Source organism: Diplotaxodon limnothrissa, linkage group LG1 (genome assembly GCF_057381915.1).
Source record: "Diplotaxodon limnothrissa isolate DT_005_m linkage group LG1, D_limnothrissa_male_GT1.1, whole genome shotgun sequence".
NCBI lineage: Eukaryota > Metazoa > Chordata > Actinopteri > Cichliformes > Cichlidae > Diplotaxodon > Diplotaxodon limnothrissa.
The window spans coordinates 39,148,434-39,164,378 of record NC_140596.1 but is presented as its reverse complement, the minus strand read 5'-3'; the positions used below and the strand labels follow the sequence as shown (position 1 = coordinate 39,164,378).

The window sequence follows — 15,945 nt, the reverse complement described above, 5'->3', positions numbered from 1 at the left end:
ATTTACCCAAAGTTGAAGTACAATTTTCTAGTATAAAGCACTCAAAAAAATGAATGAGGTGGATTGTTCAGTGTATATTAATTATTTATTTTCATTTTACTTAAAATATATGTTTTTGTTAAGTTAACATATGTTTTTCTAATCAAGTCTACGTAATTGTGTCTATTATTCAACGTACATAATACTAATGTGTTACTTGATCGCATAACATTTAAGTCAATTAGGATCGATATACCTTGTATATCCACAAGGTGGCAGTAATGCAAAAACAGTTGTAATGAAACCGCGCAGAACAAGAAGGTTTCACGGCTTGTGCCTGCTCATGCGCAAGACTTCAAATTTAACTGAAAAAGGCTGTTTTGGCGCCAAGCTGCTGTTTCTTTGAGAGGTAAGACCACTTTTTTCTTTGACTATGTTGTGTAGTATCTATATGTCCAGCATGGTTATATTTTGCGTTTGTCTTACAAGACATGTTATATCGTTTGCGTGTGCTTGTTTTACATTAGTTTTACTGGGTCCTGGACATGCTTATTTTGTGGACTGTGTAAGAAACATTTTTATTGTTTTTTGTTTTATTAAGGGATTAGCTACAGGGGTTCATGGGGTTATTCTTTCAAGGGGTTATTTTTCCATTTGCTTTCTTGGGATTCCTTTTCTGTAATCCGAGAGTCGGAAATATCGAATAGGATAGCAAGGATAGCATAAAGTGACATTTAAAATCCAAAAAGTCAAGGGCGAAAGCCACTGTGACACCATTGTTCTGCTCTATCAGTAATCTGTATTATGTAAAAATGGTCTGTAAATACAGCATGTTTCCTAGCGGAGTTATACATATCAATGTAGTTATAAATTACAGTTTGTGAAAGTACACACTTAATTTTTTTAATAAAATTATTCAAGACATATGAGTGGACAGACAATGGAGGTCGACAGACCTGGTGATAATTGCTTCTATAGAAAGTTAGCACATGGCAGTGTCAATCTCTTGCTTTTCTTCTGAGTAGTATTTTATTTAGTTGTAATTCAAACAATAATTTGCTTCTTGAAATTAAGGAATTAATTTTTTTTTTTCTTTATAAATCTCAGATCCTGCCTTTACCTGCTCCCTCCTATACTGATGTGGTGTATGTGGTATTGCTGAGCTTGTATGTGGTATGTGAACTGTTATACTTTTAAAAACAAAACTGTTTTATAAGTTAAGTTTTCTTTTGTGACCCATCCTATGCCCCTGTTATTTCTTCTCCACATCTGGTTGCAGTTCAAGGGCCTGAGGCATGAAATTCTTTTCAGATCAGCTGTGATCAATATTTTTTGGAACTTGATAAATAACAATAAAAGCTGTAATGGCTCCATTAGCATTTTGTGTAAATGTTTGTGTTAAAATTATAGCTTTAATGAGGTCTTACTACATTAGTTTTAGTTTGTATATGTGTACATATAGTATGTATATTTACAGTACAGTATGTTGTGTTTGTTGACATATTTTCAGGTGGAAGCAGAATATGTGAGGATTACTACTGCTGCACATGTTCCAAGGCTTTTTACACAAGTTGACCAATACACTGACCAGCTCATAAAAGTCTTCAAGAAAAAAGGAGGCGTTGCAGGGAAGAAAATTAGACAAACTTTGGCCCCAGCCACACAGGTGCGTTATTCTGTTGGTAGCAAAATATTATGGCTAATAAGATCATTTTCAAATTTAAACAGCTAGTGTATGGTAGCTGCACAGTGCACTTACATTTATATTAAGCAAGACAAAGTTTGGTACTCAAAACGTTGGAAAATTTAAATTACCTAAACATATGTAAAATCTGATCCCTTGATTTAGGTTAAACCAGAAGTGAATGTTTTTATGTTATGTTTTGAATGCAAAAAAGATGATGTATTAGTTTGTCTTTACCTCCATTATGGACATATCTAATGTGGTGGAAACCCTGCCCAACAGGTTAACTATTCATGTCCATGTGATGATTAGTTGGTCTTGTGTACATGTCTATCTGTGCAGTGGATATGTCATTCATTTTGCGTATAATGTGAGTTTCTGTCATCCTAAAGTATATCTGTTTTCTCTTCCTGTATCTCTGCCACTCTCTACAGAAGGAAACCATTGAAAAGGGGAGGGAGTGTGTCCTCAGGGCACTACCTTTTTACCTGAATGAAGACCCAAGCATCCTCTTCAAAGAATAATTGGTTGGTAATTTTAGTTTAGTTTTTTATCTGTATTAAACCAAATTTTGAATAACTAATGTTGTTGCATGTTGTTGTTGTTGTAATTTGCATGGAACCTGTTTAAATGTTTTGGGAAATCTTCTTGTATACCCAAACTATTTATATTTATCGTTGAATCTGTAGTCTAAAATAGTGGCGCACTGGGGTGCATGTTCCTAATATTGTGTTTACGTCATTAAAGGGTAGCTTTGGCCCTTTTTCTTTCTTTTTTTAAAACTGGATGCCATTTTTCTATGTTTTTGTGTCTAAGCTACAGCTGTTCAGAGGGAGCTGGAACAAATTACCCTTGCTATCTTTACCATCGAAAGAGCTGATGCCAGCACTCCTCCAGCCGATGTGGGTGTAAGCGCCAGACGTCTGCTTTATATTTTTATTTACGATTGAGTTCATGTTTGTTTTATAATTCATAGATTCATTACATAAGTCATCTTTTCAGGATTAATAAATGTGAAAATATATGTGTTTACATAAAGTAATTTTAAGTCACTGTTTTGGGATTGGAACCTAAAAGGGGGTACCTCTCACTTTAATTATGTAAGTGCAATAGTAGCATGAAACCCTGTGTGAGAGGGAAGGGGAGGAGCATGGACAGAGAGGTTAGGAGTCTCACGGTTTTCTGACCGTGTGCACAGCTAGTTCTGGATAACTGCTATTTTTTGGAACTTTCATGCTTTTTAGGAAGGAGTTCATTGTTACATCTTCCGTTTGTAATAAATAAACAGTCTTCAAATCATAATGCAACTGGAAGCATTTCTTTTGGAAACCAGGAACACGCGTCAGCCATAGACTCTTCTTTTTTGAACTTGGTTTATTGGAAATTACCCTACAGTGGGTATAACCATCTAGTGTGTCCTGCATGACCTGGAAGACCTGGCCTCTGCATGTGCACTCTTAATGGGTGGGATATATGCACTGAATCTCAGTTAACCTCAAGACTGAAAGCTAAGAGACAATCAAAAGTATTGAGATTTAAAGGATTTAATTGAGAGATGATACTGCACCAGAAATGTTGAAGGGTGGTGTGTATATTAGCGTTCAAGGCATATTGTTATGAGGTGGAAATATGTTCATATTCAGTTTGTGTTACATTGTGTGCATTGTAAAGGTAATTGCAATACATACTAAAAATAAGGGTAAGTTAGGAGGTTGACCTGATATCCTCGTGTTGGTGTTGTTCCCAGATCATCATACTAAATGTTGTTCCAGGATCAACATTGCAAGTGACCAATCAGAATGTTGTGACGTCATACTTTTGCGACTTCGGGAAAAACCGGCGTAAAACAAAAAACTGTACTTAAGCTGCGTGAAACCGCCTCTGTCCGCCGATCAACTGACCCTAACCCTAACCGTAACCCTTTAATAAACAGTAAGCAGAATTGATATTGTCCTTGCAACATTGGAATTTCATAAATGCACGAATGGCTTGGAATAGAATAACGTCACAACAATGTGATTGGTCACTTGCAATGTTGAACCTGGAACAACATTTTCATGATGGTCTGGGAACAACACCAACACGAGGATATCAGATCATCCAAGTTGGGAATGCAGGATGAATGTATATTTTGTGGACTTTTAAAGACGAACAATTGTTTCCATGTTAAAATGTTTCCATCTGAAGTTTTTTGCCCAAACACTGGTAAAATAAATGTTGACAGTGGCGAGTGTTAAATGGTTACTGCTGTGCTGTTGCAAAAAAACTGAACGCTGACAAGCTGTTTTATTGTTAGACCATAATGTTGGCATGTTTTGTTAAAGTTTTATTTGGGATGGTGATGTAATTTTCTTTGATTGCTAATATCAGTGGACTATTTATTATTATTATTATTATTATTATTATTATTATTGTTATTAGGGCCCGAGCACTGACAGTGCGAAGGCCCTATTGTAATTGCTCTGTTTATTATTATTATTATTATTATTATTATTATTATTAGGGCCCGAGCACTGATAGTGCGAAGGCCCTATTGTAATTGCTCTGTTTATTATTATTATTATTATTATTATTATTATTATTATTATTAGGGCCCGAGCACTGACAGTGCGAAGGCCCTATTGTAATTGCTCTGTTTATTATTATTATTATTATTATTATTATTATTTCGGCAAATGAATTGGCCGTTTGAGGGCCTAAACATGCTCGAAAACTCATGAAATTTTGCACACGCGTCAGGTCTGGTGAAAATTTACGTATTTTAATGTTCTCAGACATGGCCAGGGAAAATTAGCTCAGTAGCGCCACCTAGAAAAATGAAAAACGCGAGCCCCCGATATGGGTATGACCTACATGTTTGAAAGTCGGTACACCTATATAACGTTCAGAGTCAAACAAAAAAGTCTATTATGGCAATGTCCTAAACCCAACAGGAAGTCCGCCATTTTGGATTGAAGGTGACATTTTGGCTCTGATTTTACCGTTTCCATGCCTCGAACTTTAACGAACTCCTCCTTGGGGTTTGATTTCATAACCTTCATATTTGGTCAGTGCCAACTACACCCTTGTGCCATGTTAAATTGCGGAGCTTTTGAGTTTTCACAATACCATGAGGCCGTGGCGCCACGGCGAATTTCGATGACTCGCCATGAAAATCTTATTGCCTCTCATTTTGTCATACATTTTCTGACCTTGACCAAAGTGAACACATATGATAAGGCCCCACCCCTGAACATATTTCAACTGCCATATTTGACATCAAGGACAGCGCCACCTAGTGGGAACAGGAAATGTCATGTTTTACACTTTGGGGTACAGTATAGTGATGGGTGACATCTGCAGCCTCAAATTTCTCCAGGAAAGCCTTAAGGAGTTGGTCTTGGGGTACAGTGAAAACTGTGGCTTTTCACGAAAGGGTGTGACCTCAGCAGCATGGCGAACTTTGATATCTCGCAATGAAGAAACAAATTAGTATAACTCCATGAAATCCAGTCTGATTAGTACCAGACTTTACAGGCATGATGTCACACCCGACCTGAACAGATTGATGTGCCCATTGTCAGGAATATGAAGAGCGCCACCTAGTGGGAACAGGAAATGTCATGTCTTACACTTTGTTGTACTGATTTTCACAGGTTCATAGTGGCCACCTCAAAAGCGGTGAATATCACCATCAGTCCTTGATGATGCTTTAGTGCAAAAATTGTGACTTTAAACTGAACGGCGCACCCTGGTGGCAACGCTGTTCACCATGAAAAATGAAGTGGCTTTTGAGGGTCTTGGAAAGTTTATAGAGGCTTGAAATTTGGCGCACACCTCCATTGTGCTTAAGGCTTTGTTGTTATGTGATCATTTTCATTGAATAGCGCAAAATGGCTCCACAGCGCCCCCTACAAAATTTCAAAACATCAGCCCCAGCTCTGTGTTTTATGTATGAGTCTGAAACCTGGTAAGCTTATAGGAGATATCAAGATGTACAAAAAAGTCTCTTGGAGCAATATCCCAAATCCAACAGGAAGTCAGCCATTTTAAAATTAATGTGTAATTTTGGCAACATTTTCCCCTCTTTCCAGGCACCGTTCTTTGACGAACTCCTCCAAGGGATTTCATCATATTGAACCAATCTCCAGTGTGTGGAATCTAAAGACCTTTGTGATGTTAAATTGCGAAGGTTTTTACGTTCAGGGAAACGGGGTGGTCATGGCGGCATGTGGAGTTTCAGTCACTCGCCAAAAAGCAGTAATCTGCTGTCACTCAAAATCAAAATGTCCAATATGTCCCAAAGGTCGCAGGCGTGATGAGACTCGAGCTCGGAAATGTTTGTTATGCCATTTGTCAGTAATGGTTAGAGCGCCACCTAGTGGGATGACTATAATGATGATTGAATGAGATGAAATGTTAGCTGGTGGTTAAATGCATGAATTCCATCAATGTGACATCAGATCAGAGGTGCTGGTTGTAGGTGTTGGGCGTGGCTCGACGCGCCGGGGGTGCGAGGGCCCTCATAACGCTGCTTGCAGCTTTAATTATTATTAGGGCCCGAGCACTGACTGTGCGAAGGCCCTATTGTATCTGCTCTGTTTCTTATTATTATTATTATTATTCAGGCAAAACAAGGGCCTTTTTGAGGGCCTAAACATGCTCAAAAACTCATGAAATTTTGCACACATGCCAGGTCTGGTGAAAAATTTTGTATTTTAATGGTTTTACATATGAGCACTGGGAAATGGCTCTACAGCGCCACCTATGCCTTGTTAAATGCAGCCCTACGACCACATCGTTTGAGCTACATGTATGAAATTTGGCACACATGTGTATCATGCCAAGACGAACAAAAAAGTCTGGGGGCCCATTGACGCAAACCCAACAGGAAGTCCGCCATTTGGAAGAGAAGGTGACATTTTGGCTCTAATTTTGCCATTTCCATGCCTCGAACTTTTTCGAACTCCTCCTTGGGATTTGGGCGTATAAGCTTCAAATTTGGACAGTGTCAACTACACCCTTGTGCCATGTTAAATTGCGGAGCTTTTGAGTTTTCACAATACTATGAGGCCGTGGCGCCATGGCGAATTTCGATGACTCGCCATGAAAATCTTATTGCCTCTCATTTTGTCATACATTTTCTGACCTTGACCAAAGTGAACACATATGATAAGGCTCCACCCCTGAACATATTTCAACTGCCATATTTGACACCAGGGACAGCGCCACCTAGTGGGAACAGGAAATGTCATGTTTTACACTTTGGGGTACAGTATTGTGATGGGTGACATCTGCAGCCTCAAATTTCTCCAGGAAAGCCTTAAGGAGTTGGTCTTGGGTTACAGTGAAAACTGTGACTTTTCACGAAAGGGTGTGACCCCAGCAGCATGGCGAACTTTGATGTCACGCCATGAAGAAACAAATTAGTATAACTCAATGAAATCCAGTCTGATCAGTACCAGACTTTACAGGCATGATGTCAGACCCGCCCTGAACAGATTGATATGCCCATTGTCGGAAATACGGACAGCGCCACCTAGTGGCAACAGGAAATGTCATGGCTTTAACTTTGTTGTACTGATTTTCACAGGTTCATCGTGGCCACCTCAAAAGCGGTGAATATCACCATCAGTCCCTCGTGATGCTTCAGTGCAAAAATTGTGACTTTAAACTGAACGGCGCACCCTGGTGGCAACGCGGTTCATCATGAAAGATGAAGTGGCTTTTGAGGGTCTTGGCAAGTTTATAGAGGCTTGAAATTTGGCACACACCTCCAAATGGATGAAGGCTTTGTTGGCATGTGATCATTTTCCTTGAATAGCGCAAAATGGCTCCACAGCGCCCCCTACAAAATTCCAAAACATCAGCCCCTGCTCTGTGTTTTCTCTATGAGTCTGAAACTTGGTAAGCTCATGGAAGATATTAAGATGTACAAAAAAGTCTCTTGGAGCAATATCCCAAATCCAACAGGAAGTCAGCCATTTTAAAATTAATGTGTAATTTTGGCGACATTTTCCCATCTTTTCAGGCACCGTACTTTGACGAACTCCTCCAAGGGATTTCATCAGATTGGACCGATCTGCAGCTTGTGGAATCTAAAGACCTTTGTGATGTTAAATTGCGAAGCTTTTTACGTTCAGGGAAACGGGGTGGTTATGGCGGCACTTAGAGTTTGAATCACTCTCCAAAAAGCAGTAATCTGCTGTCACTCAAAAACACAATGTCCAATCTCTCCCAAACGTCTCAGGTGTGATGAGACTCGAGCTCGGAAATGTTTGGTATGCCATTTGTTGGTAATAGTTAGAGCGCCACCTATTGGGACGACTATAATCATGGTTCAATGAGATGAAATGTTAGCTGGTGGTTAAATGCACGAATTCCATCAATGTGACATCACATCGGACGTGCTGGTTTTAGGTGTTGGGCGTGGCTCGACACGCTGGGGTGCGAGGGCCCTCATAACGCTGCTTGCAGCTTTAATTATTATTATTATTATTATTATTCCGGCAAATGAATTGGCCGTTTGAGGGCCTAAACATGCTCGAAAACTCATGAAATTTTGCACACGCGTCCGGTCTGGTGAAAATTTACGTATTTTAATGTTCCCAGACATGGCCAGGGAAAATTAGCTCAGTAGCGCCACCTAGAAAAATGAAAAACGCGAGCCCCCGGTATGGGTATGACCTACACGTTTGAAAGTCGGTACACCTATATAACGTTCAGAGTCGAACAAAAAAGTCTATTATGGCAATGTCCTAAACCCAACAGGAAGTCCGCCATTTTGGATTGAAGGTGACATTTTGGGTCTGATTTTACCGTTTCCATGCCTTGTACTTTAACGAACTCCTCCTTGGGATTTGGTCCTATAAACTTCAAATTTGGACAGTGTCAACTACACCCTTGTGCCATGTTAAATTGCGGAGCTTTTGAGTTTTCACAATACTATGAGGCCGTGGCGCCATGGCGAATTTCGATGACTCGCCATGAAAATCTTATTGCCTCTCATTCTGTCATACATGTTCCGATCTGGACCAAAGAGCACACATATGATAAGGCTCCACCCCTGAACATATTTCAACTGCCATATTTGACATCAAGGACAGCGCCACCTAGTGGGAACAGGAAATGTCATGTTTTACACTTTGGGGTACAGTATTGTGATGGGTGACATCTGCAGCCTCAAATTTCTCCAGGAAAGCCTTAAGGAGTTGGTCTTGGGTTACAGTGAAAACTGTGACTTTTCGCAAAAGGGTGTGACACCAGCGGCATGGCGAACTTTGATGTCACGCCATGAAGAAACAAATTAGTATAACTCAATGAAATCCAGTCTGATCAGTACCAGACTTTACAGGCATGATGTCAGACCCGCCCTGAACAGATTGATGTGCCCATTGTCGGAAATACGGACAGCGCCACCTAGTGGCAACAGGAAATGTCATGGCTTTAATTTTGTTGTACTGATTTTCACAGGTTCATCTTGGCCACCTCAAAAGCGGTGAATATCACCATCAGTCCCTCGTGATGCTTCAGTGCAAAAATTGTGAGTTTAAACTGAACGGCGCACCCTGGTGGCAACGCTGTTCACCATGAAAGATGAAGTGGCTTTTGAGGGTCTTGGCAAGTTTATAGAGGCTTGAAATTTGGCACACACCTCCAAATGGATGAAGGCTTTGTTGGCATGTGATCATTTTCATTGAATAGTGCGAAATGGCTCCACAGCGCCCCCTACAAACATTCAAAACCACAGCCCCCGCTCTGTGTTTTATGTATGAGTCTGAAACCTGGTAAGCTTATAGGAGATATCAAGATGTACAAAAAAGTCTCTTAGAGCAATATCCCAAATCCAACAGGAAGTCAGCCATTTTAAAATTAATGTGTAATTTTGGCAACATTTTCCCATCTTTTCAGGCACCGTACTTTGACGAACTCCTCCAAGGGATTTCATCAGATTGGACTGATCTGCAGCTTGTGGAATCTAAAGACCTTTGTGATGTTAAATTGCGAAGCTTTTTACGTTCAGGGAAACGGGGTGGTTATGGCGGCACTTAGAGTTTGAATAACTCGCCACAAAGCAGTAATCTGCTGTCACTCAAAAACACAATGTCCAATCTCTCCCAAACGTCTCAGGTGTGATGAGACTGGAGCTCGGAAATGTTTGGTATGCCATTTGTCGGTAATAGTTAGAGCGCCACCTAGTGGAACGACTAACTAATCATAAATGAATGAGTTGAAATGTTAGCTGGTGGTTAAATGCATGAATTCCATCAATGTGACATCACATCGGACGTGCTGGTTTTAGGTGTTGGGCGTGGCTCGACGCGCCGGGGGTGCGAGGGCCCTCATAACGCTGCTTGCAGCTTTAATTATTATTATTATTATTATTTCGGCAAATGAATTGGCCGTTTGAGGGCCTAAACATGCTCGAAAACTCATGAAATTTTGCACACGCGTCAGGTCTGGTGAAAATTTACGTATTTTAATGTTGTCAGACATGGCCAGGGAAAATTAGCTCAGTAGCGCCACCTAGAAAATTGAAAAACGCGAGCCCCCGGTATGGGTATGGCCTACAAGTTTGAAAGTCGGTACACCGTTATAACGTTCAGAGTCGAACAAAAAAGTCTATTATGGCAATGTCCTAAACCCAACAGGAAGTCCGCCATTTTGGATTGAAGGTGACATTTTGGCTCTGATTTTACCGTTTCCATGCCTTGTACTTTAACGAACTCCTCCTTGGGATTTGGTCCTATATACTTCAAATTTGGACAGTGTCAACTACACCCTTGTGCCATGTTAAATTGCGGAGCTTTTGAGTTTTCACAATACTATGAGGCCGTGGCGCCATGGCGAATTTCGATGACTCGCCAAGAAAATCTTATTGCCTCTCATTTTGTCATACATATTCTGACCTTGACCAAAGTGAACACATATGATAAGGCTCCACCCCTGAACATATTTCAAGTGCCATATTTGACATCAAGGACAGCGCCACCTAGTGGGAACAGGAAATGTCATGTTTTACACTTTGGGGTACAGTATTGTGATGGGTAACATCTGCAGCCTCATATTTCTCCAGGAAAGCCTTAAGGAGTTGGTCTTGGGGTACAGTGAAAACTGTGAGTTTTCGCGAAAGGGTGTGACCCCAGCAGCATGGCGAACTTTGATGTCTCGCCATGAAGAAACAAATTAGTATAACTCAATGAAATCCAGTCTGATCAGTACCAGACTTTACAGGCATGATGTCAGACCCGCCCTGAACAGATTGATGTGCCCATTGTCAGGAATATGAAGAGCGCCACCTAGTGGCAACAGGACATGTCATGTCTTACACTTTGTTGTACTGATTTTCACAGGTTCATCGTGGCCACCTCAAAAGCGGTGAATATCACCATCAGTCCCTCGTGATGCTTCAGTGCAAAAATTGTGACTTTAAACTGAACGGCGCACCCTGGTGGCAACGCGGTCCACCATGAAAGATGAAGTGGCTTTTGAGGGTCTTGGAAAGTCTATAGAGGCTTGAAATTTGGCACACACCTCCAATGTGATGAAGGCTTTGTTGTCATGTGATCATTTTCATTGAATAGCGCGAAATGGCTCCACAGCGCCCCCTACAATATTTCAAAACATCAGCCCTTGCTCTGTGTTTTATCTATGAGTCTGAAACCTGGTAAGCTTATGGAAGATATTAAGATGTACAAAAAAGTCTCTTGGAGCAATATCCCAAATCCAACAGGAAGTCAGCCATTTTAAAATTAATGTGTAATTTTGGCGACATTTTCCCCTCTTTTCAGGCACCGTACTTTGACGAACTCCTCCAAGGGATTTCATCAGATTGGACCGATCTGAAGATTGTGGAATCTAAAGACCTTTGTGATGTTAAATTGCGAAGCTTTTTACGTTCAGGGAAAAGGGGTGGTTATGGCGGCACTTAGAGTTTGAATCACTCGCCAAAAAGCAGTAATCTGCTGTCACTCAAAAACACAATATCCAATCACTCCCAAAGGTCGCAGGCGTGATGAGACTCGAGCTCGGAAATGTTTGTCATGCCATTTGTACATAATGGTTAGAGCGCCACCTAGTGGAACGACTAACTAATCATGAATGAATGAGTTGAAATGTTAGCTGGTGGTTAAATGCATGAATTCCATCAATGTGACATCAGATCGGAGGTGCTGGTTTTAGGTGTTGGGCGTGGCTCGACGTGCCGGGGGTGCGAGGGCCCTCATAACGCTGCTTGCAGCTTTAATTAGGGCCCGAGCACTGAGAGTGCGAAGGCCCTATTGTATCTGCTCCGTTTCTTATTAGGGCCCGAGCACTGATAGTGCGAAGGCCCTATTGTAATTGCTCTGTTTATTATTATTATTAGGGCCCGAGCACCGAGAGTGCGAAGGCCCTATTGTATCTGCTCCGTTTCTTATTATTATTATTATTATTATTATTATTATTATTATTCAGGCAAAACAAGGGCCTTTTTGAGGGCCTAAACATGCTCAAAAACTCATGAAATTTTGCACACATGCCAGGTCTGGTGAAAAATTTTGTATTTTAATGGATTTACATATGAGCACTGGGAAATGGCTCTACAGCGCCACCTATGCCTTGTTAAATGCAGCCCTACGACCACATCGTTTCAGCTACATGTATGAAATTTGGCACACATGTGTATCATGCCGAGTCGAACAAAAAAGTCTGTGGGCCCATTGATGCAAACCCAACAGGAAGTCCGCCATTTAGAAGTGAAGGTGACATTTTGGCTCTGATTTTGCCATTTCCATGCCTCGAACTTTTTCGAACTCCTCCTTGGGATTTGGGCGTATAAGCTTCAAATTTGGACAGTGTCAACTACACCCTTGTGCCATGTTAAATTGCGGAGCTTTTGAGTTTTCACAATACTATGAGGCCGTGGCGCCATGGCGAATTTCGATGACTCGCCATGAAAATCTTATTGCCTCTCATTTTGTCATACATTTTCTGACCTTGACCAAAGTGAACACATATGATAAGGCTCCACCCCTGAACATATTTCAACTGCCATATTTGACATCAAGGACAGCGCCACCTAGTGGGAACAGGAAATGTCATGTTTTACACTTTGGGGTACAGTATTGTGATGGGTGACATCTGCAGCCTCAAATTTCTCCAGGAAAGCCTTAAGGAGTTGGTCTTGGGTTACAGTGAAAACTGTGACTTTTCGCCAAAGGGTGTGACCCCAGCAGCATGGCGAACTTTGATGTCACGCCATGAAGAAACAAATTAGTATAACTCAATGAAATCCAGTCTGATCAGTACCAGACTTTACAGTCATGATGTCAGACGCGCCCTGAACAGATTGATGTGCCCATTGTCGGAAATACGGACAGCGCCACCTAGTGGCAACAGGAAATGTCATGGCTTTAATTTTGTTGTACTGATTTTCACAGGTTCATCGTGGCCACCTCAAAAGCGGTGAATATCACCATCAGTCCCTCGTGATGCTTCAGTGCAAAAATTGTGACTTTAAACTGAACGGCGCACCCTGGTGGCAACGCTGTTCACGATGAAAGATGAAGTGGCTTTTGAGGGTCTTGGCAAGTTTATAGAGGCTTGAAATTTGGCACACACCTCCAATGTGACGAAGGCTTTGTTGTTATGTGATCATTTTCATTGAATATCCCAAAATGGCTCCACAGCGCCCCCTACAAAATTTCAAAACCACAGCCCCAGCTCTGTGTTTTATGTATGAATCTGAAACCTGGTAGGCTTATAGGAGATATCAAGATGTACAAAAAAGTCTCTTGGAGCAATATCCCAAATCCAACAGGAAGTCAGCCATTTTAAAATTAATGTGCAATTTTGGCAACATTTTCCCCTCTTTTCAGGCACCGTGCTTTGACGTACTCCTCCAAGGGATTTCATCAGATTGATGCAATCTCCTGTGTGTGGAATCTTAAGACCTTTGTGATGTTAAATTGCGAAGCTTTTTACATTCAGGGAAATGGGGTTGTCATGGCGGCACGTGGAGTTTCAATCACTCGCCAAAAAGCAGTAATCTGTGGTCACTCAAAATCAAAATATTCAATCTCTCCCAAAGGTCGCAGGCGTGATGAGACTCGAGCTCGGAAATGTTTGTTATGCCATTTGTACATAATGGTTAGAGCGCCACCTAGTGGAACGACTAACTAATCATGAATGAATGAGTTGAAATGTTAGCTGGTGGTTAAATGCATGAATTCCATCAATGTGACATCAGATCGGAGGTGCTGGTTTTAGGTGTTGGGCGTGGCTCGACGTGCCGGGGGTGCGAGGGCCCTCATAACGCTGCTTGCAGCTTTAATTATTATTATTATTGTTGTTGTTGTTACATTTTTTTTTTTTTTAAATTGTGGCTGTTGAGGTGGACACTTCACTTTGCATTGTTAAAGGAAAGCACTTCATTGGCATTGTGTTACTGGACTGACCCTAAGCAATCATTGCAAATAGCAACTTTGCTATCCATTTTAGACACTAAAAGAAAAAAACACTCACAGACCTTACTAGCATCACATGTGCATAACTCAAGTGTCATCTTATCAATGTGTTATGTGATCTTCAATGCGGTTTTTTTTCTTCTATTTCTGGTAGATACAGACATTTAATTTAAAGTCTTGATGTTGCATCTGTCTACATACTGTTAATTACTAACCCTAATGAGCTGTTGTGTTTTATTTTGGACTGGGTTTACACAAATGCTCACTGAATGTGTTGGCAATAAAATAAATTTAAAAAAATAAGTTGGATGTACTTAATTCATTTGTGTGGAACCTGTTGACAAAATAGATTTATGTAAAACTAATTAATAAAGCACAAGGTGGCTGAAAATATAATATTTGAATTAATCTAACTTAAATTTAACATTTTACTGCCACAAATAAGAAATGTGTTGAAGTAACTAATCTAAACTATCTAACCTGAAAATATATCATCTATGTTCATACAACATAACTTGATTTAGTTAGTCTTAAATATGTCTTGTTAATCTTAAGTAGTTTTTTTAAATTAGATGAACTAAAGATTTTTGCTTTAAACTAACATAATTCAATTTCGTGGAACCTGTTGACAAAATAATTTTAATTAAAGTCAACGTTTCATTTTTTTGAGTGAGTGACAATCTTGATGGTAAATTTGAAACGCTATTACAAAGTGAAATGTGCAGCAGAGTTCTATCCACACCACATAGTAATTAGAACCATCAGTGCAGTGCCATATGGCTTCAGTTTAACATACAAATCTATGCATTCAAATCACAGAAAAGGAACAATGGCCCATGATTACGAAAACAATAATGCAATTGTATGGTTTCAGTTTATCACACAAATCTACATGCTTGTATATTTGCTATGACATAGATTTGTCTCACAATATGTGTGTGTTTGAGCACCAGAACAACTCTTTATACTACACACAGCTGCAAAAATCTGTATCATCGCATCTGTCTATTACACTGTAAAATCTAATTAGTTCCCAGAACTTAAAAAAATTATTTAAACTTGTTGCCATATAATAATTATTGGTGTCCTGGTAAATTTGACCTTTTAATTATGAGGCTCTAAAGCTGTAATTGATCCGAGGGAAGGCTTATCAGGACAAAGAGTTGAAAAATACAATTCCTCTTGAATCCAGTGAGTATGAGGGTAAGAATCCTGCCAGCATTATCAGGCATACTGTTTAAAGGTCAGGGAGAAACCCTGAGAGAGCCGTGAGTGATTACATATAGATTGGGAATCTCACAGCCTTATCAAGTGATTCAATACAGCCATTCTGTTTGATTAAAACTGCATTGGAACTGTCGGCTGGACTATAATGACCCTTGGTCCATTTTTCTTTCAGTGTAAGCACCAGCACTGTGACTGCTCCCTTGATCCACATGGTTTGAGGTTTTATCCGATGACTGAAACTTGTGAGCAGCTGTAACTGGAGAAGGTCAGGGGCTGTGAGGAAGAGCTGGCGTTGCCTTCAAAATGTCCCAAAAGACTTCCCCTTCTGGGACTCAATGAACCATGTCCTTTCCTGTAATAGTCAGAGGGTTAGCAGCTTAGTTTTCCCATGGGCCAGCTACAAGCCTGAGCACCTGGGGAGAGGAATGGAGCACCGTATCTGTCGCCTTCCACAGTAACCCCTCTGTGGGCTGGGAGTACCCACAGAGTCACTGTAATAAATCGCAGCTCAAATGAACACTGTCCGCTGAGGCAGAGAGTAATCCCAGACCTCTGCAGAGTGAGTGTGTACAAAGAAAACACTCTTGAGTTGTGGCCAAAGTAGAGGCAAAGTTTGGTTAAATGCTCCTG

The 15,945-nt window shown here is 40.6% G+C and overlaps 1 long non-coding RNA gene across 1 annotated transcript; it reads left to right on the top strand.

The window, feature by feature from the left end:
- Positions 1-249: 249 nt before the first annotated feature.
- On the top strand, positions 250-1,541 carry LOC146640185 (uncharacterized). The gene is made up of 3 exons (XR_014906352.1): positions 250-388; positions 1,087-1,152; positions 1,490-1,541. It is a non-coding gene; the product is annotated as an uncharacterized LOC146640185 (long non-coding RNA).
- Positions 1,542-15,945: the final 14,404 nt, after the last annotated feature.